At 47.8% G+C, this 26469-nt stretch overlaps 1 protein-coding gene across 3 annotated transcripts in view; it reads left to right on the plus strand.

Moving 5' to 3' along the window:
• Positions 1-26469, plus strand: part of RGS22 (regulator of G protein signaling 22) — a 1028745-nt gene that overhangs the window by 828393 nt on the left and 173883 nt on the right. The window lies entirely within an intron of this gene.

The following is a 26469-nucleotide window of genomic DNA, read 5'->3' on the forward strand; positions in this document are numbered from 1 at the left end:
CTGTCTGAATGGGTGAAGGATGCAAAAGGTCGTGCTAGGAGACACAACATCCCTGTGGGGGGGATACCAGAATGAGCTGAGAGCACCAATCCCGAGAAATTCCTACATGGCTGGTTTGACACATGGGTCCCCAAAACCCAAGTCTCAACATATTTTGTAGCGACGATGTCAGGTAGGGCTTTAGCACCTAGGCTGCCTCCAGGGCTACCTCCTAAGGCCATTATTGCCAGATTCCTGAACTACGCAGACCTATATTGCGTAATCTGAGTTGCTAGAGTTGGGCAGTAGGTCAGCTTTGAATCTCACAAAATAATGCTTTTTCATGACTACAGTAAATAGGTGCAGCAACAGCGGAAGACATTTTAAGGATTGAAACGAAAGCTAAGAGCTCTGCACTTATATTACCATTTATTATACCCTGAAAGGCTGAATGATTTTTCAGGGTACCCTTTTTTGTGACACCTCCCTGTCCCCCGCATCCCCACACACATACACAGCAGCTGCCTGCTCCTGAGTAGTGGAGTTTCAAGTGAAGGCCGTGGACCCCTATGAAAAGTCCAGACCGCTACAAAGCACACATGCACCACAACAATCAGTGGTAGCGGCTTGACAGTCACCTATGTTGCAGAGATGAAGACACTACACAGCAGTTATCAGATCACAGTAGACACTCAAAGGAGGAGGGATAGCTACTGGATAACCCCCAGTGGCTATGAATATGTTGAGCAGTTGATGTTGTTTTATGGGCTGCCAAGTAGGGGGTAGTGGGAAACATTGAATGGGGGGTTGGGGAGGAGGTGTCCCGTTGATGCTACTATCTTGCTGGATGTGATGACCTATGTGTAGAACTATTATCTTTCTTATACCTAGCGATAACGGAAATGGGGTGGAGTCTGTATGAGTTATGGGTACTACGCTTTATATAACATGAAGGTGGGCCAATTAAGAGACACATACTTTAGTTTAAAATGATTTGGGGGGGGGGTGACAGTGTGTGGTCCCAACAGCAGACTTGATAAGAGTGACAGGGCCTTGATTCTCTTAGTAGGATATTTGATCACATGTCTGTTGAGGTATTAATGGGTGGAGAAAACATGTGGGACCAAAATATGTGTATGGTTGAATGCATGGTATCTTACGGATGGGGTCTTTATGCATTCTATCAGGGATGAGACTGAAAAGTATTTTAACCTTAGTAGAGTTCGGTCAACTTGGTAGGGATTCTTTGGGAAGCATCTACAGTGGACATTTGGGGCAGTGCTAGAGCGCATCAACGTTTACAGGAAATTTGAGCAAGTTTACCATGAACTCTCTTGAGAGGAAACTCCTACAACTTGAGAGAGAATGAGTTACCACTATAAAGATCACATTGCACCACTGCAAAGAAATTACTGGTCAAGCCATTAAAGAAACAGATACAGCTAGGATGATCTGGCCTACATCACAGAATGTGTTACATGAATGGGGGGGACAAGGCAGAGAAGCTGCTTCATTGGCTGGCAGTGCCCCATGGACTATGCTGTTCAGTTCCAGAGATATACACCAATGAGGGGGGTCAAGATTGTAATTCGGCCAACCATATCTCAGACCTTTGCCGAACAGTATAAGAAATTGCACACTGCACGCCCTCTGAGCAGTCAGTTGATATGGGAGGAGATGATGGCCTTCTGGAACCCACAAGCCGAGATTTGGATAGGCCGTTGACACTGGTGGAATTATCAGAGGCTCAAGCAAATTTAGAACTCTCGGTCCCAACAAATTCTCAGTAGAGTTTTGGAAGAGACTTTCTCCCCTCACACTGCTGCACTTGTTTGGCAGTGATTACCTAAGTAGTACATTTGGGGCAGTTGCCGGCTGACTCGAGAATCGTCACTACTGTCATGGTCTGGCAAGCTGGCTGTCCAGTTGACAGATGCAGCTCTTACCACCCTTTAGCCCTTATAAATGTTGAAACAAAAACCATGCCAGTTGCTTATCCAAAGTCATTACATTCCTAGTTAACATGGACCAAAATAGTTTTAGCCCTAACAGGGCAGCACGACACAGACTGAGGAGTGTGCATCTCGCCATGGATCGAGCACGCACACTCCCGTGGGCCAGCCGCCCTTGTCCTTGTTGACTTTGAAAAAGCCTTTAACACTAAACTGGTTTAAGCAAACCTTATGCACACACTATGCATAAATTATATATGATAAATTATTCCCAGTTCAGTAGTCCTCCAGATTAAACATTGAAGAAAATACAATATCCACATGAAAAAATATAGTCATCCAAATCTTTGGCTCCAGAGATCTTTTATTCGCAGATCATTTTTAATGTTCATGTAGCCAACACGTGTTTCGTCGGTTTAGCGACTTCATCAGGGCTCCAACAATTTATAAAATAGTAATCGGGGATACAGACTCCCAATGTATGGCAAACACATTAGGCAAGTACATCACCACGAACAACTAGCGTGAAGTTGTGGTTATTACATGCATATTTGTGACATGTACATATTTGGTGCATGTGAGCAAAGGTGCAACACAACGATATTATCAAGAGACATTTGGGGAAAGGATCGAAATTCTTATATTTGTCATCAACATAATGTCGTCGGACAGTGCTTCACAAGTGACACTAAGACTTTGTGCACTTCGACAGTGTTTTACACACTTGGTTCATGAGGGTTAAGAGGTAAATATGTGAAAAAGTAAAGAATAAAAGTAACAGGACAGCACACCAAGCGAGGTCCCTGATATTGAAATTGGCAGGATTAAGGGGTTTACTGTGTAAAACCTTATAGCCCCAAGCGATAATAATCGTGGGATAGCTAATCACATACCTGTTTATAGTAAAACAAGATCAGAAGGTAAGCACGGCCGTACTCGATGGTCAGTGTGCCACCCAATGTATATTCTCGCCATGCTGCTTAGATCGGTAATGTTGAGAATCAATTGGTAAAATTCCGTACAGAACCCAGATGAGTAACGTCAAAGGCTCCCGTTTAGATGGATAAACTTTGTTCTTAAATTCTAGGAAACGTACTCGGACCTTTGGATACTTCTGGATTACCCCACATACTGGGAACTCTATTAATAATATCTTCAGTGAGTCAAGTAAATTAGCATTCCACTAATTCAATATCATCCTGTAACTAATATTTAGACTATACTTATGGTTGCTGTATATTACGCAACCACTGACTTTTTCATGTGGGCTTTCTCTAAGAGCTCTACCATATCTTACCAACTACCTACGATTCTTTGGAAACTCTTGGACTACCCAACATACTGGGAGCTTTATTATCACTACATATCGAGTGAGTCAAGTAAATAACTTTTTGCTACCATTGAAAAACAGCGTTACAGATAGATAGGTTATATGTTGCGTAACAGAGAAATAGGTTATATTTACGGTTGCCATATAAGACGCAACCACTGATTGTTTTATTTGGGCTTTCTTTAAGATATCTACCATATTCACTACCTACGATCCTTGGAAAGTCCTGAACTACCCTACATACTAGGAGACTTATTAATATTATATTATATATCGGATGAGTCAAATAAATAAAATCTTGCTACCATTGCAGCACAGCGTAACAGACCGATAGGTTGTAAGTTTGGTTGCCGATTCATACGCATACTTTTGATGTTACTCATCTGGGTTCTGTACAGAGTCTTACCAATTGATTTTCAACATTACCGATCCAAGCAGCACGGCGAGAATATACATTGGGTGGCACACTGACCCTCGAGAACCACCGTACTCACCATCTGAGCTGGTTTACTACAAACAGGTATGTGATTAGCTATCCCACGATAATTATCACTTGGGGCTATAATGTTTTTTTTTTTATTGTTTTTTATTTGCATTTTGTGTCAACCAACAAAAAACAGACATTGTAATGCTGTACCAAAAAATGAATAGATCGGACATAGCGATATTACAAGCAGCCCAATGCAATAAACAGACAGCTATATAAGTCCATGAACATGAAACAACAATTGACAGAAATTTGCACAGTATGTAGTCGTGACATACACTTCCGGGTCAAGAGCCCTCTTCCCCAACTGGTGGTTGTTACAACGTGGATATATGGCATGGCATTAACTCATTAATCGTCTACTGTCCTCGAGTTTAGCCAAGTTACAAACGGTTCCCAAATGTCCTTGGGTCGGGACTTGGCCGGCTGAAGTTCCCAAAAGACTGACAATTGTGTCCTGCAATAGGTTACGTTTGTTACCCAATCTTTTATCAACGGGGGTCTGGCCACTCCCCAATGTAGTGCTATTTGATGCTTAGCCCTAAGCAGGAGCAACCCGGGTAGCTTGCGTGACTTAAGGGCCACTGTATCTAATATCCCAAGCAATGCTGTGAGCGGTGTACAGGGCAGGTCCAACCCAGTGATATGCTGTATGTGTTGGAAGATTTCAATCCAGAAATTCGCTATGGATCTGCAGTCCCAAGTTAATTGTAAAAACGTTGCGTGAGGAGACTCGCATCTCCAGCAGCAATCATCCTCACGAAGTCCCATTTTACGTTAGTGTATGGGTGTCCGGTACAGGCGATGAAGGTATTTAAAGTGTATCAGCCAGAGACGGTAGTTGGGCGACAACAGCTCCAGCTGTTGACAGCTCAGTCTCCATTGTGCATCTGTTAGGTGTGCACCCAGCTCATCCTCCCACGCCACACATGATGGGGGAATAATTATCGGAAGGGTTCTTTGATGTGTGTCGGTATATTCGCGAGATAAGCTTCCGACCTGACTTCCCGGCTAACATATTTTGAAGCGCCTGCGGAGGTGCCGGGAATGTTGGAAACCTGCTCCGACTTGAGGCGCGGAGCTGGTAGTATAACAGCGCATCTAGTGCTGATGGCTCTGCGGGAGAGTACATGTGTTGTAACGTAAGAAAGGCATTATCAGGATAAAGGTCCCCACCTAGTGCTAAGCCGTGTGTGGTTGCGCGCCCTCGTGCCTTGCGGTCCATTAAAGGAGGGAACATGGAGTTGTTAAGGATGGGCATGGGTGGCGCGTATAGCACCTCCAGGCGTACTCGTTTACATAGGCCCTCCCAAGCCCACCGCATGGCCTGCACAGTGTCTATTTCGTCCTGGGGGCGCTTGGAGGGTTGAAATAGAGCCGGTGATATCGGAAGGGTGGGCAGCCCGGTCAATTTCTATGGACACTGGAGGTTGGTAGGGTATAGGGTGGGCCCAGAAATGTAGAAATTGCGCCTGCGCACTGGATGCATATAGGATGAAGTACGGAGCTGCCATTCCCCCTTGTCCCTGCGGTAGTGTCAGAATTTCCCAGGCGATCCTCGGTTGTCCTCCCGCCAACACTAGTTCTATCATGAGGGACCTCAATCTTTTTTTTAAAATGCATTGGGAGCGGAAGGGGCAGATTAACAAAGAGATAGAGTAGTTTCGGCAATATTATCATTCTGGCTTCCGCGATGCGGCCCGCCAGAGAGAGCGGGAGGGACTTCCACCGTTTTACCCTTTCCTCAATCCAGACCACCACTTTCCCATAGTTGTCTGTCCATATTTCCTGCAGGTCAGTGCTGAACCATATACACAGATATCTAATTGGGCCCGATGCCCACACCAATGGGTACTCGGTGGTGAATCTCTGAGTTCCAGGCGTTTGCTCCAGTTAATGTTCACTCCAGAGAGCCTGCCGAACAGAACCACCTCTCTGGTCATAGGTGCCAGATTGTCTGTAGGGTTAACCATGTAAAGCGTGATGTCGTCCGCATACATGGACACAGTGAGAGCCCTGGTCGTGAAGCCAATTCCCCTGTTCGCATGGTGTTGACGCAAACGCACCTCCAATGGTTCTGTCGCAATCGCGAACAGTAACGGCGACAGGGAACATCCCTGCCTGGTGCCACATGTTAAGGCAAATGGCTCAGAGATCAGCCCATTTACTCGGAGACGCGCCGTGGGCCTTGTGTAGAGAAGTTGGATTTGCCTGATAAAGGTCAGACTTAAACCTATTCTTTTGAGCAAGGGAAACAGAAAGCCCCACTCAAGCTAATCGAACGACTTTGTGGCATCCAGGAGAGCTGTTGCAGCGGACACATGTGGTGCCAGATAATGTAATAATCCGAATAAAGTTCTGAGATTGTGCGAGGTTGCCCTACCCGGCACAAAGCCTGATTGGTCCGATAGGACTATCATTGGGAGTAGGGGTTGTAGTCTTGTGGCCAATAGTTTAGCAAATATTTTGGCATCTAAATTTATAAGTGATAGTGGACGATAAGACTCGCATTGCTGCGGATCTTTATCCGGTTTGAGTAGGGATATTATGATTGCCTCTCTCATAGAATCAGGGAGGATACCATCCTGTAGTGCCTCCTGGTACACCTCAAGGAGGCGAGGGGCAAGCTCTGCAGAAAATTCTTTATAGAGTTGCGTGGTTAGACCATCCGCTCCGGGCGCCTTGTCTGCCCTCATTCTGCCGATAAGCCGACGTACATCTTCTACCGTGAACGGCAGGTCAAGATACTCCCTGTGAAAATTGTTAAACCATACTAGTGCTATAGATTCGAAGTATTCCTCCAGCTCTTCGCTCGGGGGAGTCACTTGGGATGTGTACAGCTGTGAGTAGAAATTGCGCATGGTATGTAAAATATCAGGGGGAGAATGTACCAGGTCGTTTGCCGGGGTGTGGAGTGCTGTGATGAAGGTGTCCCCCCTAGGTGGTTTTAAAAGATTTGCGAGTGTCGTCCCAGGCCGGTCTCCCTCTCCATATCTCCTCGCAACAGCATATTTATGAAGGAACTTAGTTTCCCAGTCAGCCTCCTCCTGAAATGCAGTCAATGTGCTACGAATTTGGCCCAAGGTCCCCGCTGACGGTGTAATGTAGTATTGTTGTTCAAGTATATGGATTTCCGATTCTAGACGTCCCAGGCTGCCACGTATGTCCCTGAGCACCCTGTGTTGCCCTGCTATGCAATGGCCTCTGATGACCACTTTGAAGGCCTCCCATAAAGTCCCCACCGTGTCCACAGACCCCCGTGTTCTTCTCAAAGTATTCCATGATGTGCGAGTGTAATTCCTCTCTGTAGGCCGCGTCCAGCAGAGCGTGGGGTGGTAGGCGCATGCGAAGGGCTGTCTATAAGGTTGGGGTACCCTTAGTGTTAGTGTGACTGGAGAGTGGTCAGATAATGTGCGTGCGTGATGTGACACATCTGAGACCCAAGAGTGCAGGTCAGGGGAAGTAAGCCAAAAGTCTAAGCGCGACCATGCATTATGCTGATGCGTGATACAAGTGCCCCTCTAGAGTTGGGGTAGAGGCTCCGCCAAGTGTCTATTAAGCCGTAGTCTTCCATTATTTGGTGTAGAACTGCTGCGGCCTGTGGGTGGTGTGTGCACGAGGCACCCAATCTATCCTCGGTCAGGGACATGATGGTATTAAAATCACCCCCCTATATGAGTGACGCCTCCCCCATGGATTGCATAGTGTGCCAGATTTGATGGAAGAAGTGGGGGTGATCCATATTTAGCCCATAAACATTTGCAATGAGAACCTTTTGGTGAAACAACACCCCCAATACCAACACATAGCGTCCATCGGTATCACTGGTCACCTTCAGAGTTTGCCAGGGCGTTCCCTTTTTTATTAAAGTAGCAACACCACGGGAGTAATTGGAATAGCCTAAAGTAAATACCTCACTCCACCTATTAGATCTCAACCTGTCATTGGTTACGCCTCTTAAATGGGTCTCCTGTAGGAGACAGATCGCAGCTGAGTGTCCAGAAGGGTGGGATTGTACTAGGCGCATTATTCTATGGTCATTCAGACCACGCACATTCCAAGTGAGGCACGTTAGGGTAGACAGGTCAACTGGAATGAGTATGATCCCTATGCTGAACAGAGCTGCCTCTAAATGTGTTCCCAGTGTTACTGCATAGGATTTAGTCATGTGCGTGAGGGCGATCCCCAGATAGAGTGAGACATGTCCAATGATCATCGTTTCAGTAGTATACTTTGAGGCACATTGCAATGAACAACAAACTGAAAGGAACAATCCCTCCCCTCCCCCCACCCACTCCTACCCCAAACAGTCTCAGATGTAGGGAATTATCCCAACAGTGGTGTGAAGTCGCCGGCATATTACCCTGTCCCTTTGTAACAGGGTGGCCAAGCATGTTTAAACTACCATAAATACGTTAACATATCTCATATCTAAAACACAAAACAAGAGCATGTAGACTAGTTCCTCCCACAGCTGCGCAAGAAGGCAAACCGAGTACATGCCACTAGTAGTTCAAAAATGTTACATCAGTCATTGTCACTTAGCTGACTCTGTGATGAGGCGCCCCCGTCGTGGCCTTTGTCTCTCTGTTTTCGTGTTTGTTGCTTGGCAAATTTCAGTGCAGCATTGGCGTCCATGAAAAAGGAAGGCTTGCTATTTGTATGAACATGGAGTTTGGCAGGGTAGAGCATAGCATACGTAATTCCGGCTTTCTGAAGCAGTTCCTTTGCCGGAAGGAACTCTCTCTTTGCTGCCTAGACCGCCTGTGTGAAGTCGGGGTACAGTTAAATTGCGTTATTTTGATACTGTAGGGTGTTTTTGTTCGCGGGCCAAACGGAGAACTGTGTCCCTATCGCGGTAATTGAGCAGCCGGGCCAATATCGGTCTCGGAGGGGCGCCCGACGAGGACCCAGCGTGCGGTGCGCCCGCTCCACCAGAAACATGGCAGATAGGTCTGACCCGAACAGGTCCTGGAAGAAACCCTCACATACTTCTCCATGTTGGATATGTGTGTTGACTCCGGTATTCCAGTCAGGCGAACATTGTTCCTGCGGGAGCGCGCTTCAAGGTCCTCATTCCACGCTTTTATAACCTCCAGTACCTTGTCCATACGCAGGAGATGGCCCTGCGACTCGTCTTAACGATCATCTGCGTCTGAGACCCTAGTTTCCAACTCATGTAGACGTGATTGATGTTTATCTACTCTGTGCGATACCTGGTCCATCCGTACTGCGAGAGAGTCAATTTTGGCGCAGATTTCTTTAAGGCACCCTTTTACATCGTATGTCCTCATCCTGGTCCGATTCCAATTGAGTTTAAGGTACTATAGTCTGTGAGGTTATGTCTCCATCAGTCTGCCGGGTGCTGCGTTTGTCAAAAGTTATCTTTGGTTGTTTAGTATCCGCCTTTCCCATCGTGCTTCTATGTTGCGGTAATACCATCTAGCTGTTGCAGGCCAGCCAACCACTATCACAATGTGGGAGAGAAAATGGTGTTTCTGGTCTCAGAGGCTCTTGTGCCCGTGGGCTACAAGGGCGAGTGCGCTTCCAAACCGCCGGCTAACCGCCACGGGCAACAGGATAAATTCTCCGTCAATTGATTAGTCCAGCAGGTGGAGGTGATCAAAGCCCAAATGTTTCACTAGGAGGCCTACCTAGCGGCATCACCGGCGGAGGGGGCCAAGAGCCAGATCTGCGCCATACACAGCAGCCGGAGGCAGTTGCAGCTTAGCCCTAGCCTCCAGGACTCCCCAAACCACCTCCTTTTGCCCCAGCTATGCAGATCCGTGGATGTAGCGGGAATGGACGTGCTCCGATAACGGGTGCCGGGGGGGAGGGGCGGGACTAGCGATACCGGCGTCAAAATTGGTATGCGCTCCCCAGCTCAGAGCGGCGCGGTACGTAGCTCCACACGCAAGCCCACTATCTCCTGCACCACAGCAGCGTTGGACGCTCACAGCAGGACGAGAGCGCCGCCGAAAATATTCAGATCGGGCCGGTGCAGCGTCCGGGTCCCAGCGCCCGCCCCCACTCCTCACATCGATCCTGAGGTGCCCAGGTCAGAGGCCACCGCACAGGGAGGAGCGCCCCACGGGTCCACATTCACCCAGTCCCCGCCGCAGCACAGCACAGGGATTACCCCCTCCTGCTCAGTCCGTCTGTCGGAAAGCCCCACGCGGGCCGGGGTCTCTACGCCATTACTCACTGCGGGCAAATTGTTGCGGGGGTCGGTCCAGGCCCCGGAGATTGCCTCCTCTGCACCGCCAGCGGCCCCGCCAGGAGTCACAGCCAGTCTCCGATGCGAGTGCATGGATCGCAACCAGTGCAGGCGTCCCGCGGCTTAGCGACCGCCAGCCCGTCACTTGGCAGATGTCGCCACTGCCGCAGGCGCCATGCTCGCCGGCCCCAGCCAGGCCAACACTTTTCGTTCGGCGAAAAGAGAGCTTACACGCCAGGTACAGGATCGATGGGCGCCTCAATTAATGCAGCACAGTGAGCGGTCCCCAGCTCTGCCTCGCATTTAGCAGGATGGGTAGTTTTGTGCCGGATAAATGACGGATATTGTGCTCGGCCGGCAGAGCCCCGCTACCAAGCGGCCATCTTGCAGCTCGGCTCGGCCACGCCCCCGGGGCTATAATGTTTCACACAGTAAACCCTTTAATCCTGCCAATTTCAATATCTGTGACCTTGCTTGGTGCGCTGTTCTGTTACTTTTATTTACTTTTTCAAATATTTACCTTTCAACCCTCATGAACCAACTGTAAGTAAAACACCGTCCAAGTGCTTAAAGTTTTAGTGTCACCTGTGAAGCACAGTCCGACGACATTATGTCGATGACCAATATAAGCATTTCATTCCTTGCGCTAAATGTTACTTGATAATATCGTTATGTTGCACCTTTGCTCACATGCACCAAATATGTACATGTCACAAATATGAATGTAATAACCACAACTTCACGCTAGTTGGTGGTGGTGATGTACTTGCCTAATATGTTTGCCATACATTAAGAGTCTGTATCCCTGATTACTATTTTATTAATTGTTGTAGCCCTGATGAAGTCGCAAAACCGACAAAACACGTGTTGGCTACATGAACATTGAAAATGATCTGCGAATAAAAGATCTCTGGAGCCAAAGATTTGGATGACTATATTTTTTCATGTGGAAATTGTATTTTCTAAAATGTTTAATCTGGATGACTATTGAACTGGGAATAATTTACCATATGTAATTTGTGTATAGTGTGTGCCTAAGGTTTGCTTAAATCTGTATAGTACTCCTATCTTCAGGAAATTAGATAAGGACTGTAGGGTAAACATTCCTCCCTTGTGCGCACAACACTAGGAACTTTTGACTTTAAATGCTGTGTCTTACTGTCAGGTGAGCGTCGCCTCGAGATCCCTAATTTACCCATGCGGTTGCTTTAACACCCAAACTGGGCTTACCTGTTTTGGGTGCTGAGACGCTTTAAGTTAGGTGAGACCTTTATTAAATACATTGAAATACTATATACGAAGCCTGTGGCATGGGTAAGAGTAAATGGTTCCCTCCCCTTCGTTTTGCAGAGAGGGGCACCCGACAGGGATGTCCCTTCTACTGTTTGTGTTGGCAGTGGAACTGTTGGTTGCCTAGATACAGATGGATATCCTGATGAAGGGCCTAGACGGGTGTGGGAGAAGAGACCATAGCATATCATTGTAAGGCGGATGATCCCCTGTTGTTCATCAGATACCCTAAATAATCGGGACCAAGAATCAAGAAAAAACTACAGAAATTCTGGATCATTACTGGACTTGTTGGTAACTGGGACAGGTCAGTAATCTGTACAATCAAGGATAGGTTTAAATGCTTTGTAATGAAGGTCACATCCAATCCACAATTGGCATGAGAACTGAATCTGGTTCCAATACTCATTAGGTTCGCACTGAACTCCTGCCTTTGAATGCACTACCAGTATCTCTTGGGCAGCGTGGTTTCATTTGCCTAACTCGTATATTCTTCAAAACTATAATTTTGACATCCCTGGGTCGTTCTTTAATAAACTGAGGGAAATACGCTTGTGAGTTCAAGTGGGAGCATAAGGTGCCTAGAGTAGCCTTTGATAAATGCATTCGCACATGGTATAAGGATGGTCTTGGGATGGCAGATGTGCAGTTGTATTATTGGACCTCACAGTTGACTCGTCTCAATTATTGGCTCTATGGTAGCATGCCATGTGAGTTGAATTACCAGAACTCCCTGAACCAGTGGTCATGGACCCGTACGATTTCTCTGCATTGAAATACCTGCCCCAGGTGACTGTTGTCTAAAGGCGTTCCAGTGGATTGCTTTATAGAGGCGGGTGAAGAACGAGACACACACCACTCTGGTAAGGCACCCTACTACTGGGTTGAAATAATGAATTAATTCCACTTACTCAATGTAGCAGGAGAATATCTCGGAACGTCACACATTTGGTTATAGGATACCTGTAATTATCACCTGGACCCCAGCCTAGCTCTGTGTTTCTTTTACCGCATTTTATTAAAGGGTATGTGAAGAACAACACAGAAAAAGGAGAGAAGAAACAAAGTAAAAGGGGAACAATACCATAGGCATGAGACAGTCCAATGCAACAGAAATGATGAATGCTGGCATTACTCTGGAAATATCAATATCAGCAACTAAAAGTGCAGCTACAATGGCAAATAAACATTTGTGAGCCATGGAAACATGATTGAAAAAAGGCAATTACATCAGTCAAACAGAAAGCAATAGTATGTGGAATAAGCAAGGATAAAGGAAAGGACATCCAGGAGGGAAAGGGAAAGGGGGAGAAATCATCAAGAAAGGGAAAGGAAATAAGTGAAAGGAGGAAAGAGAAGGGAGACAATAAACCAAAAACAGGACAGCATATCAAACGTCACTGGCTAGGCTAGGAAATAACAAGATACTGCATTCGAGCTGAAGAAATTTAGGGGGCGGGGTGAAGCATAAGCCCGACAAAGTCCTACTAAACAATTAATCCTATACAGTTCAAGCCACTAGATTAATTCACTCACCTGCAACTCACTCATCGCACAAACCACACAGGAAGAACATCATTGTCCCCATTCACTCTACAGTGGAATCCAGTTCCAGAGGCAACAGCTGGCCACTATCATCAACTGTTGACCCAGTGTACCCATCCCAATCTGAGTTCAGACCCTTCTTTAGTAATGAGACTGCCCTGGATGCAATGACTGATTCCATCAGACTCTCTCAAGACAAAGGCATTCCATTCATGCTGGTGTTGCTAGATGTATCTGCAGCCTTTGATACTGTGCCTCACCCAAGGCTGATTTAAAGGTTACATGAGATTGGTATTTTTGGTACATCCCTCCAGTGGTTCTGGGATTTCCTAAGAAATAGATCTCATACTATCTCTCTGGGTACCTTTAAATCACGCACCCTGTTGATTGACAAGGGGGTAGCACAAGACTCATGTTTAAGCCCTACGCTGTTTAAAACATCTATGTGTCCCCTCTAGCTACCATTGCTAGATCCTTTAGATTTTAAATTACATTATATATTGATGATACTCAGCTTGTCATCTCCTCTGGGCATGACCTGGACAGGATCAAAGATCAGTTCTCAAACGGTGTGAAAGCTATCGCAGACTGGATGGCAACCAACTCTCTGTTATGTTATAATGTTTTATAAAGCACACAGCTGCCCCAGCAAAGGTGCGTCCCAGCACTGATAGCAAACAAGAAGAGAGGCTGCTGACAAAAACAGGGTCTATAGTGGAGGAAAGAGGTGGGTCTTAATAGCCTTACGGAATGCCAGGTAATTATTAACGCTGCGGATGTGTATAGGAAGTGAGTTCCAGAGTTCAGCTGCCAGTGTGCGGAAGGAGCGCCCACCAGAACGCACCCTCCTTACCCGGGACACAACCGCCAGATGATGACCTATTGAGCAGAGTTGGCGGGTGGGTGTATATGATGAAAGCAGGTTGCAATTAAATACAGAGAAAACTGAGATCATGCTATTTGAAAATGCACAGCACCTTTGGACCTCAGAACGGGGGCCTACAGAATTAGGTCCGCTCCTATACCCAAACAGGTAGTGAAGAATCTTGGTCTTAAAATAGATCAGTCTTTGTCCATGAAAAACCAGGTCATTGCCACCAGCAGCAGGTATTTCAACATTATGCATCTTCTAAACAAAGCTTTTTCCTGTTTTCCTTGTTCAAGCCTTGATTATTAGCAAATTGCACTACGGCGATGCTCTAATTGCATTAGCCAATGAGACCTTAATTTCCAAACTGCAAGTGGTCCAAAACATGGCCGCGCGATTTGCATGTAATCTTCCTTCCCGCTCCTTGGCTGAACCTCTACTGTAAGTCTTACATTGGCTTCCAATTAAGAAAATGATATTTTTATTTATTTGTTGCCTTACGCATAAGTAATTAACGGCAAACTGAACTACTGTCCAGTCAGGGATCTGCGCTCCAAGGCCAAAGCGCTGCTTATCGTTCCTCATGTCCGATTGACTAGATGCGGGGACAGGTCTTTCTCTTACCTGGTGTCGTATTATTGGAATGTCTTGCCCGATCATATTCGCATCTGCCCTGATTACATCAAATTCAAGAAACTGCTCAACACAGTCTTATTTTAAAACTCTGTGCTAGGTTTTGCCTCCGTTTATCGTTAGCGCAGAGATACCTCTTCGGAGGTGATTCGTGCACTATAGTAAGCTGTATAAACATGGCATAACGGTTGGGCTGTTGCAGAAAATCTGCTTGCAGTCCTGGGCATGATCAGGATTACTCTGGCCCCCATCCACTTCCTGCCTCAGCAATGCACCCAGGCACTCAGCCTGTGTTTTTTCATTTCACGTAGATTTTTTATTTGGAAGCGGTTCATGGAATGAATCTGTGAAAAGGAGTATGCGTTTAAAAAAAAAATACTTTATTTATTAACATTCTTTCAAATCAATATTCAGCTTTCCCCCATATTCTGAATTGCCCTCCTAACTCGCTGAACTTCAGTGTCCATAGCTGTTGCCCCATCTGCTCTCCAGTCTTCGAGTTTGAGGCCCTCCTCCACCCGCAGGCTCCTAATTGTGCCTCATCCCTGGTGGTCCAGTGGTGAGTTCTGTCTCTGCTTTTCTCTCCTTTGCTGTCTTTTCATTTTTCTTTATTTTTATTTATTCAGTGCCTTTTTCTTTGCCTTTTTCTGGGCCTTTTTCCCTGCCCTTCTGTTCCTCTTCACTTCCCTCCCAAAGCTGCTGTTCAGCCCCTGTGGCCTGCCCCCTTCCAGCGCCGCTTCCTGCCTCCCAGCTGACAAGCCCCTCTCACCTCCCTATAACTACTTAATGGCGGCTGCTGCACAGTGAAAGAGCGGCCTTGTTGACCTTCAGGATCCGTTGCTCCCCTGCCGCGCAGCTCCTCCTGGTAGTTGTTGATCCTCTGCGCTCTAGTCCTCGAGTTCGAGGCCCTCCTCCACCTTCAGGCTTCCACCTATGCCTCATCCCTGGTGGTCCAGTGGTGTGTTCTGTCTCTGCTTTCCTATCTTTTCATTTTTCGGTATTTCTCTTTATTCTGTGCCTTTTTCCATGTTATTCTGTGCCTCTTCACTTAACGACCCTGCCGCTGCTCGGCACCTGCGGGCTGCCATCTTCCAGTGCTGCTTCCCGTCTCCCAGCTGACCAGCCCCTTCCACCTCCCTACCACTACTTAATGGCAGCGGGTGCGCCGCCGGCATGCCAAAGCCAAGCCGGATTGTACCCGTCCGTGCCTGGACCGCACCCAGCACCATGGACCCTGGTCACCGCGCCTTTCACCGATACAATGCCAGCATCCTCCACACCCATAACGCCAGACAACTCAACCGTTGCCACCCCGTTTTGCCAAATGACACCCAAGGACCATTCACCTGCCCAACTGCACCTTCTCCTGCCTTTGCATACCAGACCTACCAACCACACGGCCCCCAAGAACCGGACTTGACTACCTCAGATGCATCCTACTCAACACACGCTCCCTCAACAAACAGATGGAAATTCGGTAACTGCTAGACTCCATCTTCCCCCACGTCACCTTTTTCACAGAAAACCGGATGAACCCCACCTCTGCATTGTATATCTCCACTACCATCCACGATGGATACAAAATTATCCGCAAAGACCGCGCCAACGGGCCAGGTGGGGGCATCGTCATCTGGCCCAAAACACCCTCCGCCTCACAACTAGTTCCGATGACCACTCATCAGACATGGAGCACCTCCACTTCAAGATTCAGACCAACCTAAACTCCACCCTCTGTGGCACCCTCATCTACAGACCCACCACTCTGTTCAGCAAATCCATAGTTGACTTCACAGCACGGCACGCCCTCGCCTCAACAGACTACATCGACAACCTCAATTTCCACCTAGACAACCTCATCGCTCCCAACACCTTAGCCCTACTGGAGAACCTCAACACCATTGGACTCAAACAACTAATCACTTCCCCAGTGCTTTTAGCCGGACACATGCTCAACCCCATCTTCTCCGCAAGCAACATTATCTCCTTCAGCCACACCTCCAAACTCCAATGGACTGACCACCGCTGCGCCCACTTCTCCTTCACCAAACCCACTCAACACCACTGCACCAACCGCTACCCCCGCAGAAGCTGGAACAAGGTCTCCGAAGACCAACTCGCCTCCGCAAGGCACCACCGCCGACCTCTGCAGACACCAACACACCAGCACGCAACCTCCACCTATGGATGCGCCAATACACTGCCCTCCCTCAGGAAACCCTCCAGCAAAAAGCCCACCAAGAAAGCCAGCTGGTTCTCCCCCCACCCCCCTCCAAAAGATTGGCGCACCTGCAGATGACTCGAGAGAAGATGAAGGAGCAGCAAGACCTCAGCAAACTATGAAGCCTTCAACTGCACCGCCACCTCATCAGAGCCACAAAGAAAACTGCCATACAGGAACGTATCAACGCACACAATAGCAAAGAACTCTTCACCGTGATAAAAGAATTGTCCGAACCCAACATGAATGCCACTGACATCCCTCCCCTCCCAAGCCCTCTGTGACAACCTCGCCACCTTCTTACACCGCTAGATCACAGACATCTACGACAGCTTGACAATAGAGGACCCACCCGCAACCACCGCACCCAAATGCTACAGATCCCAGCCGACTCTGCTCAACTGGACGAGCCTCAACACTGGCGACACCTTAGGGATCATGAAGATCATCCACTCTGGAGCCCCCTCAGGACCCTGCCCCACCACATCTTCAACCAAGCCAGTGCCACCATCGCCCTTGAACTCTGCTGCAGCATCAACTGCTCCATGGAACTCACCACCTTCCCTGAAGACTGAAAACACGCAGAGATCAACCCTGTGCTGAAAAAACTATGCCGACTGACGGACCTCAAGAATTACAGACCCATCTCTCTGCTACCCTTCCCAGCCAAAGTCATCGAGAAGGCCATCAACGCCCAACTCACCAGATTTATTGAAACACACCACATCTTGGATGCCTCCCAATCAGGCTTCAGAAGCGACCACAGCAGCGAGACTGCATTCCTTGCCGCAATAGACTGCGTCCACAATCTGCTCCACCAAGGCAGAACTGCAACCCTTATCCTCCTGGACCTCTCTGCCGCTTTCGACACCGTCTCCCGCCACACCCTCTACGTAAATCTCCACGATGCCAGCATCCGCAGCAAAGCTCACCAACTGAATCCAGAGATTCAGGCTCCCATTGTTCTCCTCAGAACCTACAGAGATCAGCTATAGAGTCCCTCAATTCTCTTCCCTGAGCCCCACCCTCTTCAAAATCTATATGGCCCTGCTGGCAGCCATCTTCAGAAAACATTGACTAAACATATTCTCCTACGCCGACGACACCCAGCTGAGTCTCTCCCTCACCAACGAACCTACAGCTACAAAAAACAACTTCCACAATGGGATGAAGGCAGTCACCACCTGGATGAAGGACAGCTGCTTCAAGCTCCACTCCAACAAAACAGAAGTCCCCATTCTGGGAACCACTGCCTGGGACAACTGCTGTTGGCCTGCAGCGCTCGGAACCCACCCCCAACACCCACCTACCATGCATCATCCTTGACTACAAAAATTCCAGAAACTTGTGGGTTTGCTTGTAGACCTGCACATCTATTGAAGAAACTGAGTCCAAGTAATTCAATTTCACAGTATTTGTTTAGGGTGCTCTTATAGTGTTACTATACCCACCCACCAGGGTATATTTTTCCTAGGACCACATGCCTAGAACAACATTGAACCATAAGACACCAGAGCACACCCAATCATTATGTCTCTTATCCAATACAGAAGTCAAGAAAGAGTGTCGAAAAACAAGAAAGACAGGAAAAATAATGTTCTTTCTCCCACACAAAATGATCCAGTTGAAACAATAATCAAGTGTCCTTTCAATTAAGAGCCAGGCACAATCTTAAATCAGGTCCTTCCGTTAGTTTTATTTTCACTTTTCAGAGAACGCAGAACAGCAGCAGCAGCCGACGTACGTTTCGCCCCCTGGGCTTTATCAAGGCTCTAATTAGATAGTAGGCAAGACCGAATCCTCTCAAACCTGTTTTGTTTATACAAGCTTCCGTAATAAGTAGCAGCTCCGTATATTTTGTGGATTTAGTGCCAATTCGGTCGAGTGAGGAAGTAACCCGTTCGTAAACAGCTTATATCCTTTTCTTTATAATGTTCCACAAGTTTATTTGTCACTTCCATCTTTTTTAAAAAAAATAATAATTTTATCGCTGATGTATTTAGATGGACCTTGTTAAGTCCAACCTTCTCTTCTGCGCTGCTCGTCTGTTTCCGCGCTCTGAGGTAGCTTCACGGCGCAGTGATATAAAAAAAAGATCGAAGTGACAAAGAACGGTTACACAGGTGCCCGTTAGCAGCAAACTTGACTACATCAACACATTCTATACCAGCACCACCCAGAAGCTCCAAAAGAGATTGCAAAGAACCCTGAACGCCTCCGCCAGACTTACCCTGGACACCCCTGCCGCAGCCACATCGCCAGTCACCTGAGAAACCTCCACTGGCTCCTGATCAACAAAAGAATCTCCTTCAAGTTTCTCATGCATGCCTACCAGGCCCTACACAACATCAGACCTGCATACCTCAACCACAGCCTCTCTATTTACACTCCCAGCAGACATCTCTGCTGTGCCATCCTGGCCCCGGCCACTATACCACGGATCTGAAAGACCACGGCCGGTACTCACCGGTACTGAGTACCGGCACTTTTGAATTTTCTGTCAGTACCGGTACCCTGATAGATGGCACGGCGGGCTCAGGTTAGGTATCTCCTCTAGCACAGGGTAGATGTCGCTGTGCTTCTCAGAGCTTGTAAGTGAGCCAAGTCTCTTGCAGTAGGCTTTTGCAGAGTCCCTGCTGGAGATTCCAGCAGCATTCATGTGAATATCCTGAGACTGCAGGGTTCTGAGAGGGCTTGCGTCATGCTGTGTTTAACAGGACAGGCTCTAGACATACCTTGCACTGTCGATCAGGTGCTCAACGACTATTCAGTTGAAAGTGCTTTAGCCCCTCCCCCTCTCCATTGGGTGTGTAAATGGGCTGGAACTGCCGGTCAGCAATCCAGTCCCATTTAGGATATTTCACTGGCTGTAGTAAAGTGAGTGGCAACGCAAGACAATCCTCCACCTTCGCCAAAGCCGGTTTTCTTTTCATCTTTTTGTTCAGCACATGAGCCGCTTCCCTTTGTGTGCCCTTCCAACACTAATCGCTGCATTTACAATATAACAGAAACTGACTTGGGTACTGGGTCCATGGGTGTGAAGTGAGCCCTGCCCATAGAGCAATGAATAGCAGGGAAGCTGCAGCACCTCAGGAATGAGGTCCCATGACAACTGGCAATAGATTTGGTTGAGGAAAAGATGGGGTGACCATAGAAGGAAGGGGGAGGGATGAATGTAAAAAAAGGTGACAGGTGTAGTTAAGATTGCCACTTTTTTCAGATAAAAATGCTAGACATTTGTTGAGTTATGAAATCATTAATGGGCTTAGAAATGGTATTTCAACACAAATTTGTGTAAATTCACAAATCTGGTGCATTTCTTGATAACTTTAATAATCGTATGTGTGTGTGCTCACGCTCGTGTGTGTGCTCACGCTCGTGTGTGCGTATACACACACAAAAATAATGAAATATTGCAGAACAAAATACTGGCCAGGTGGCAAACTTAGGGGATGAGTCCCGCATGGAGGGGAGAACAGGAGATAAGTGGGGGGGGTAAACTGTGAAAATGTTAGAGACTTCTGGAGAGAGTAAACCAAAGGTGGGAGGAAGAGGGACAGACCAGTGAGAGGAGGTTAGAGACTGGGTAAAGATGAGAGGCGAGTGGAGAGGACATGTGAATGTAAAGGCATGGAACCAGCAAGAGACAGGAAGAGCCTGGTCGTAGGGAAAAGGGCAGTGGCATTGTTTTAAATGTGCTGGTACTCACAGGTACTGAGTACCGGGACTTCTTATTTTTATCACTGTTAGTACCAGCACTTCTCTACTGTTCAGGAGATTAACAATACTCATGAAAGGTAGGCTCACTGGCTTCTAGTGCTGGTGAACATTAGGCTCTCAGGGTTGGAACCTATCTCTAACAGCCAAGGCGCGTCTGTAGTCCTGAGCTGAGCCGCTGCTGAACTATTCAGCGTGGGCTCATTTACATGATGCCCCTGTGTTCACCATCACACTGTGTTTGACAGTGGAGGGCCAATTTAGGACCTGTCCTGTTAATCACATTCCCTCTATCGTGTGCATTTGTGCAAACACAGGTATGGAGGCAGCACACTGCCAGTGAAAATTAAGAAAGCCAGGGGGGGCAAGGAGTTTAAAATGGCTTTAATCCCACCTGAGACTTTGTGTGAGTGTTTGCTTATGTCTGTGTGCTTGCGGACTTGTGTGTGGCTGTTTTTGTGTGAGAGAAAGAGGGAAAGAATCAGGACACACTCAGGCGATATTTTAAAGGGAATGTGTGGAATGCTTTTGTGGGTTTGGAAAGATGGGGCCTCTGCATACAAGATAAACTTGCCGACCGCAGGGAAAATACTAATAATTGAGAAAAAACCTAGGCAAGTGACAATATACATTCATGTGCAGGCATAGTACATACACAGCAAATAATTTACTTCGAACATATCACATAGCATACATGACTACTTATGTTGTTGATTTCAAATTATTTTTAATTATTATAAATTATCACATTTAAAAGAATAATAGATAGTTTTCTATATACAAAACACAATTGCTTTCTACAATGTCCTATATTGCAGTGAATACAAAATATTATGCACGTTTAATTATACACTTATAGACATTTTTTTTTTCATTTTTCTGTGTATTTAGATGTACATTCCATTAACTAATCACACCATGACACAGTAATAGGAAAGTTCACAATGCGAATGGCTGAGATGATAAAGAAGTCTGGTGGTATGTTGACACACTACAGGCGTTGCGGCAGGGATGCCTTCATCAGGAAGCAGTCACATCCTTCACTACATAGGACACAACAGAATGCATGAATACTCAATTTATATAGCAGAAACCAAAGGAAATGATGGACGGAGTGTTGAACATTGCAAGCACTCACCCCCAGTCAACTGATCTGGGTTTAATCCATCACCGTTCTTTAGCCCACCCTGCCACCCCAGTTCAGACATGGCCATATGCAAATCAGTCTGACCCTGTGCCTCATGGGAACAGTCCAGCCCAAACTGCCAAGCCATGTCTTCCCTGGACCGGAAACAAGCTTCCTAGGACCGGTTTCTGGCATTTCAGCCGTCTTCAGCCAGGCTTGCTTGAATCCAGTGGCAAAGTGAGCAAGGGACTCACGTCTGAGCATACCCTGCCAACTTATGGCGAACAAATCAGAAACCAAAGGAAATGATGGACGGAGTGTTGAACATTGCAAGCACTCACCCCCAGTCAACTGATCTGGGTTTAATCCATCACCGTTCTTTAGCCCACCCTGCCACCCCAGTTCAGACATGGCCATATGCAAATCAGTCTGACCCTGTGCCTCATGGGAACAGTCCAGCCCAAACTGCCAAGCCATGTCTTCCCTGGACCGGAAACAAGCTTCCTAGGACCGGTTTCTGGCATTTCAGCCGTCTTCAGCCAGGCTTGCTTGAATCCAGTGGCAAAGTGAGCAAGGGACTCACGTCTGAGCATACCCTGCCAACTTATGGCGAACAAAGCAGAAACCAAAGGAAATGATGGACGGAGTGTTGAACATTGCAAGCACTCACCCCCAGTCAACTGATCTGGGTTTAATCCATCACCGTTCTTTAGCCCACCCTGCCACCCCAGTTCAGACATGGTCATATGCAAATCAGTCTGACCCTGTGCCTCATGGGAACAGTCCAGCCCGAACTGCCAAGCCATGCCTTCCCTGGACCGGAAACAAGCTTCCTAGGACCGGTTTCTGGCATTTCAGCCGTCTTCAGCCAGGCTTGCTTGAATCCAGTGGCAAAGTGAGCAAGGGACTCACGTCTGAGCATACCCTCCCAACTTATGGCGAACAAAGCAGAAACCAAAGGAAATGATGGACGGAGTGTTGAACATAGCAAGCACTCACCCCCAGTCAACTGATCTGGGTTTAATCCATCACCACCCCCTTTTGTACCGCTTTGTTCGCCATAAGTTGGCAGGGTATGCTCAGACGTGAGTCCCTTACTCACTTTGCCACTGGATTCAAGCAAGCCTGGCTGAAGACGGCTGAAATGCCAGAAACCGGTCCTAGGAAGCTTGTTTCCGGTCCAGGGAAGGCATGGCTTGGCAGTTCGGGCTGGACTGTTCCCATGAGGCACAGGGTCAGACTGATTTGCATATGACCATGTCTGAACTGGGGTGGCAGAATGGGCTAAAAAACGGTGATGGATCAAACCCAGATCTGTTGACTGGGTGTGAGTGTTTGATTGGTTCTGATGCTCCGTCCATCACCACCCCCTTTTGTACCGCTTTGTTCGCCATAAGTTGGCAGGGTATGCTCAGACGTGAGTCCCTTACTCACTTTGCCACTGGATTCAAGCAAGCCTGGCTGAAGACGGCTGAAATGCCAGAAACCGGTCCTAGGAAGCTTGTTTCCGGTCCAGGGAAGGCATGGCTTGGCAGTTCGGGCTGGACTGTTCCCATGAGGCACAGGGTCAGACTGATTTGCATATGACCATGTCTGAACTGGGGTGGCAGAATGGGCTAAAAAACGGTGATGGATCAAACCCAGATCTGTTGACTGGGTGTGAGTGTTTGATTGGTTCTGATGCTCCGTCCATCACCACCCCCTTTTGTACCGCTTTGTTCGCCATAAGTTGGCAGGGTATGCTCAGACGTGAGTCCCTTACTCACTTTGCCACTGGATTCAAGCAAGCCTGGCTGAAGACGGCTGAAATGCCAGAAACCGGTCCTAGGAAGCTTGTTTCCGGTCCAGGGAAGGCATGGCTTGGCAGTTCGGGCTGGACTGTTCCCATGAGGCACAGGGTCAGACTGATTTGCATATGACCATGTCTGAACTGGGGTGGCAGAATGGGCTAAAAAACGGTGATGGATCAAACCCAGATCTGTTGACTGGGTGTGAGTGTTTGATTGGTTCTGATGCTCCGTCCATCACCACCCCCTTTTGTACCGCTTTGTTCACCATAAGTTGGCAGGGTATGCTCAGACGTGAGTCCCTTACTCACTTTGCCACTGGATTCAAGCAAGCCTGGCTGAAGACGGCTGAAATGCCAGAAACCGGTCCTAGGAAGCTTGTTTCCGGTCCAGGGAAGGCATGGCTTGGCAGTTCGGGCTGGACTGTTCCCATGAGGCACAGGGTCAGACTGATTTGCATATGACCATGTCTGAACTGGGGTGGCAGAATGGGCTAAAAAACGGTGATGGATCAAACCCAGATCTGTTGACTGGGTGTGAGTGTTTGATTGGTTCTGATGCTCCGTCCATCACCACCCCCTTTTGTACCGCTTTGTTCGCCATAAGTTGGCAGGGTATGCTCAGACGTGAGTCCCTTACTCACTTTGCCACTGGATTCAAGCAAGCCTGGCTGAAGACGGCTGAAATGCCAGAAACCGGTCCTAGGAAGCTTGTTTCCGGTCCAGGGAAGGCATGGCTTGGCAGTTCGGGCTGGACTGTTCCCATGAGGCACAGGGTCAGACTGATTTGCATATGACCATGTCTGAACTGGGGTGGCAGAATGGGCTAAAAAACGGTGATGGATCAAACCCAGATCTGTTGACTGGGTGTGAGTGTTTGATTGGTTCTGATGCTCCGTCCATCACCACCCCCTTTTGTACCGCTTTGTTCACCATAAGTTGGCAGGGTATGCTCAGACGTGAGTCCCTTACTCACTTTGCCACTGGATTCAAGCAAGCCTGGCTGAAGACGGCTGAAATGCCAGAAACCGGTCCTAGGAAGCTTGTTTCCGGTCCAGGGAAGGCATGGCTTGGCAGTTCGGGCTGGACTGTTCCCATGAGGCACAGGGTCAGACTGATTTGCATATGACCATGTCTGAACTGGGGTGGCAGAATGGGCTAAAAAACGGTGATGGATCAAACCCAGATCTGTTGACTGGGTGTGAGTGTTTGATTGGTTCTGATGCTCCGTCCATCACCACCCCCTTTTGTACCGCTTTGTTCGCCATAAGTTGGCAGGGTATGCTCAGACGTGAGTCCCTTACTCACTTTGCCACTGGATTCAAGCAAGCCTGGCTGAAGACGGCTGAAATGCCAGAAACCGGTCCTAGGAAGCTTGTTTCCGGTCCAGGGAAGGCATGGCTTGGCAGTTCGGGCTGGACTGTTCCCATGAGGCACAGGGTCAGACTGATTTGCATATGACCATGTCTGAACTGGGGTGGCAGAATGGGCTAAAAAACGGTGATGGATCAAACCCAGATCTGTTGACTGGGTGTGAGTGTTTGATTGGTTCTGATGCTCCGTCCATCACCACCCCCTTTTGTACCGCTTTGTTCGCCATAAGTTGGCAGGGTATGCTCAGACGTGAGTCCCTTACTCACTTTGCCACTGGATTCAAGCAAGCCTGGCTGAAGACGGCTGAAATGCCAGAAACCGGTCCTAGGAAGCTTGTTTCCGGTCCAGGGAAGGCATGGCTTGGCAGTTCGGGCTGGACTGTTCCCATGAGGCACAGGGTCAGACTGATTTGCATATGACCATGTCTGAACTGGGGTGGCAGAATGGGCTAAAAAACGGTGATGGATCAAACCCAGATCTGTTGACTGGGTGTGAGTGTTTGATTGGTTCTGATGCTCCGTCCATCACCACCCCCTTTTGTACCGCTTTGTTCGCCATAAGTTGGCAGGGTATGCTCAGACGTGAGTCCCTTACTCACTTTGCCACTGAATTCAAGCAAGCCTGGCTGAAGACGGCTGAAATGCCAGAAACCGGTCCTAGGAAGCTTGTTTCCGGTCCAGGGAAGGCATGGCTTGGCAGTTCGGGCTGGACTGTTCCCATGAGGCACAGGGTCAGACTGATTTGCATATGACCATGTCTGAACTGGGGTGGCAGAATGGGCTAAAAAACAGTGATGGATCAAACCCAGATCTGTTGACTGGGTGTGAGTGTTTGATTGGTTCTGATGCTCCGTCCATCACCACCCCCTTTTGTACCGCTTTACTCAATTTATATGCCTGCAATTGTTATGTTTTAATCAAGTCTTACTGGAAGATTGTGTTTGGCTTAAAAATGTAGTATTTAGGTCGAAACCCACGTGACCTTACTTCAATTTATGTGATGAGAGAAGTGCAGTACCTCCCACCCCCCCCCCACTCCCCAGGGGCCCTAACAGGTGAATAGTCTCTCTCTATAAGAATTCTGATTGATTGATTGCCTCCCCTCTCTAGAGGTTTTCATTACTTTGTTGATGAATTATTGAAGTTTCGTATTTTTTGCTTTGGCTGGGCCATCTTCTGTCCGTAGGCCTCTGTGAAGTGCAGTAAAAATGTAAGGACCTGGCATTACCGTGCTGGGCCGCTGGCGCTGGCCCACTAGCCCTGGCTATAGACCACACAGATTCTAACTGTTCCGTGGCTGAAACCTCAGAGCGCCACCTGGCGCTATTCGGTTGTCATTACTACTGAAACGTTCCCACTGTAGTGAGGCGCCTAGGAACATTTTCAACAAGCTGCAGGAAGTTACATTCTGATTTGAAAAATGTTTTATGAAAGGTAAGTCGCATATTAGTTTTAGTTGTAATAGATTACTCCCCTACACTGAGTTACCTTAGGAAGCGCGAGGGTGTGGAGTCCCTGTTTTCTGGGAAATTCCTTGCATGAATGGACCGCGATAAACAATCGCTCAGTGTGTATCCGTTCTACACACGCACACAGCTTCACAGCACAATCTTCTACAGTATGTGACCCCGATCAGCAGATCGTGGCCTTCTGCTCTGTCTGGCCTTAACAGACACTAGAAATGGCACAGCTAGACGCACCATGGGAAATATTCATCAGACACTTGGGTTTTAGTAGCACACCCTCAGGCGTTTGTTTCTGAAATCACATCACCCCTTGTTTGTCTCACCCCCACCCAAGTTATTTGTTTACTTCTACTTCGTTTGGCGCAAGTGATGACGCTTTATCTACGTTTCTATAATTTTACTTTCAGTCCTAAACCCTATTTTCACATTTTCTCCGAATTCCTACAACATCATTGAACCTATTACAAGTCCTTGCAGGAGAC

Source organism: Triturus cristatus, chromosome 5_1, assembly GCF_964204655.1.
Source record: "Triturus cristatus chromosome 5_1, aTriCri1.1, whole genome shotgun sequence".
Lineage (NCBI taxonomy): Eukaryota > Metazoa > Chordata > Amphibia > Caudata > Salamandridae > Triturus > Triturus cristatus.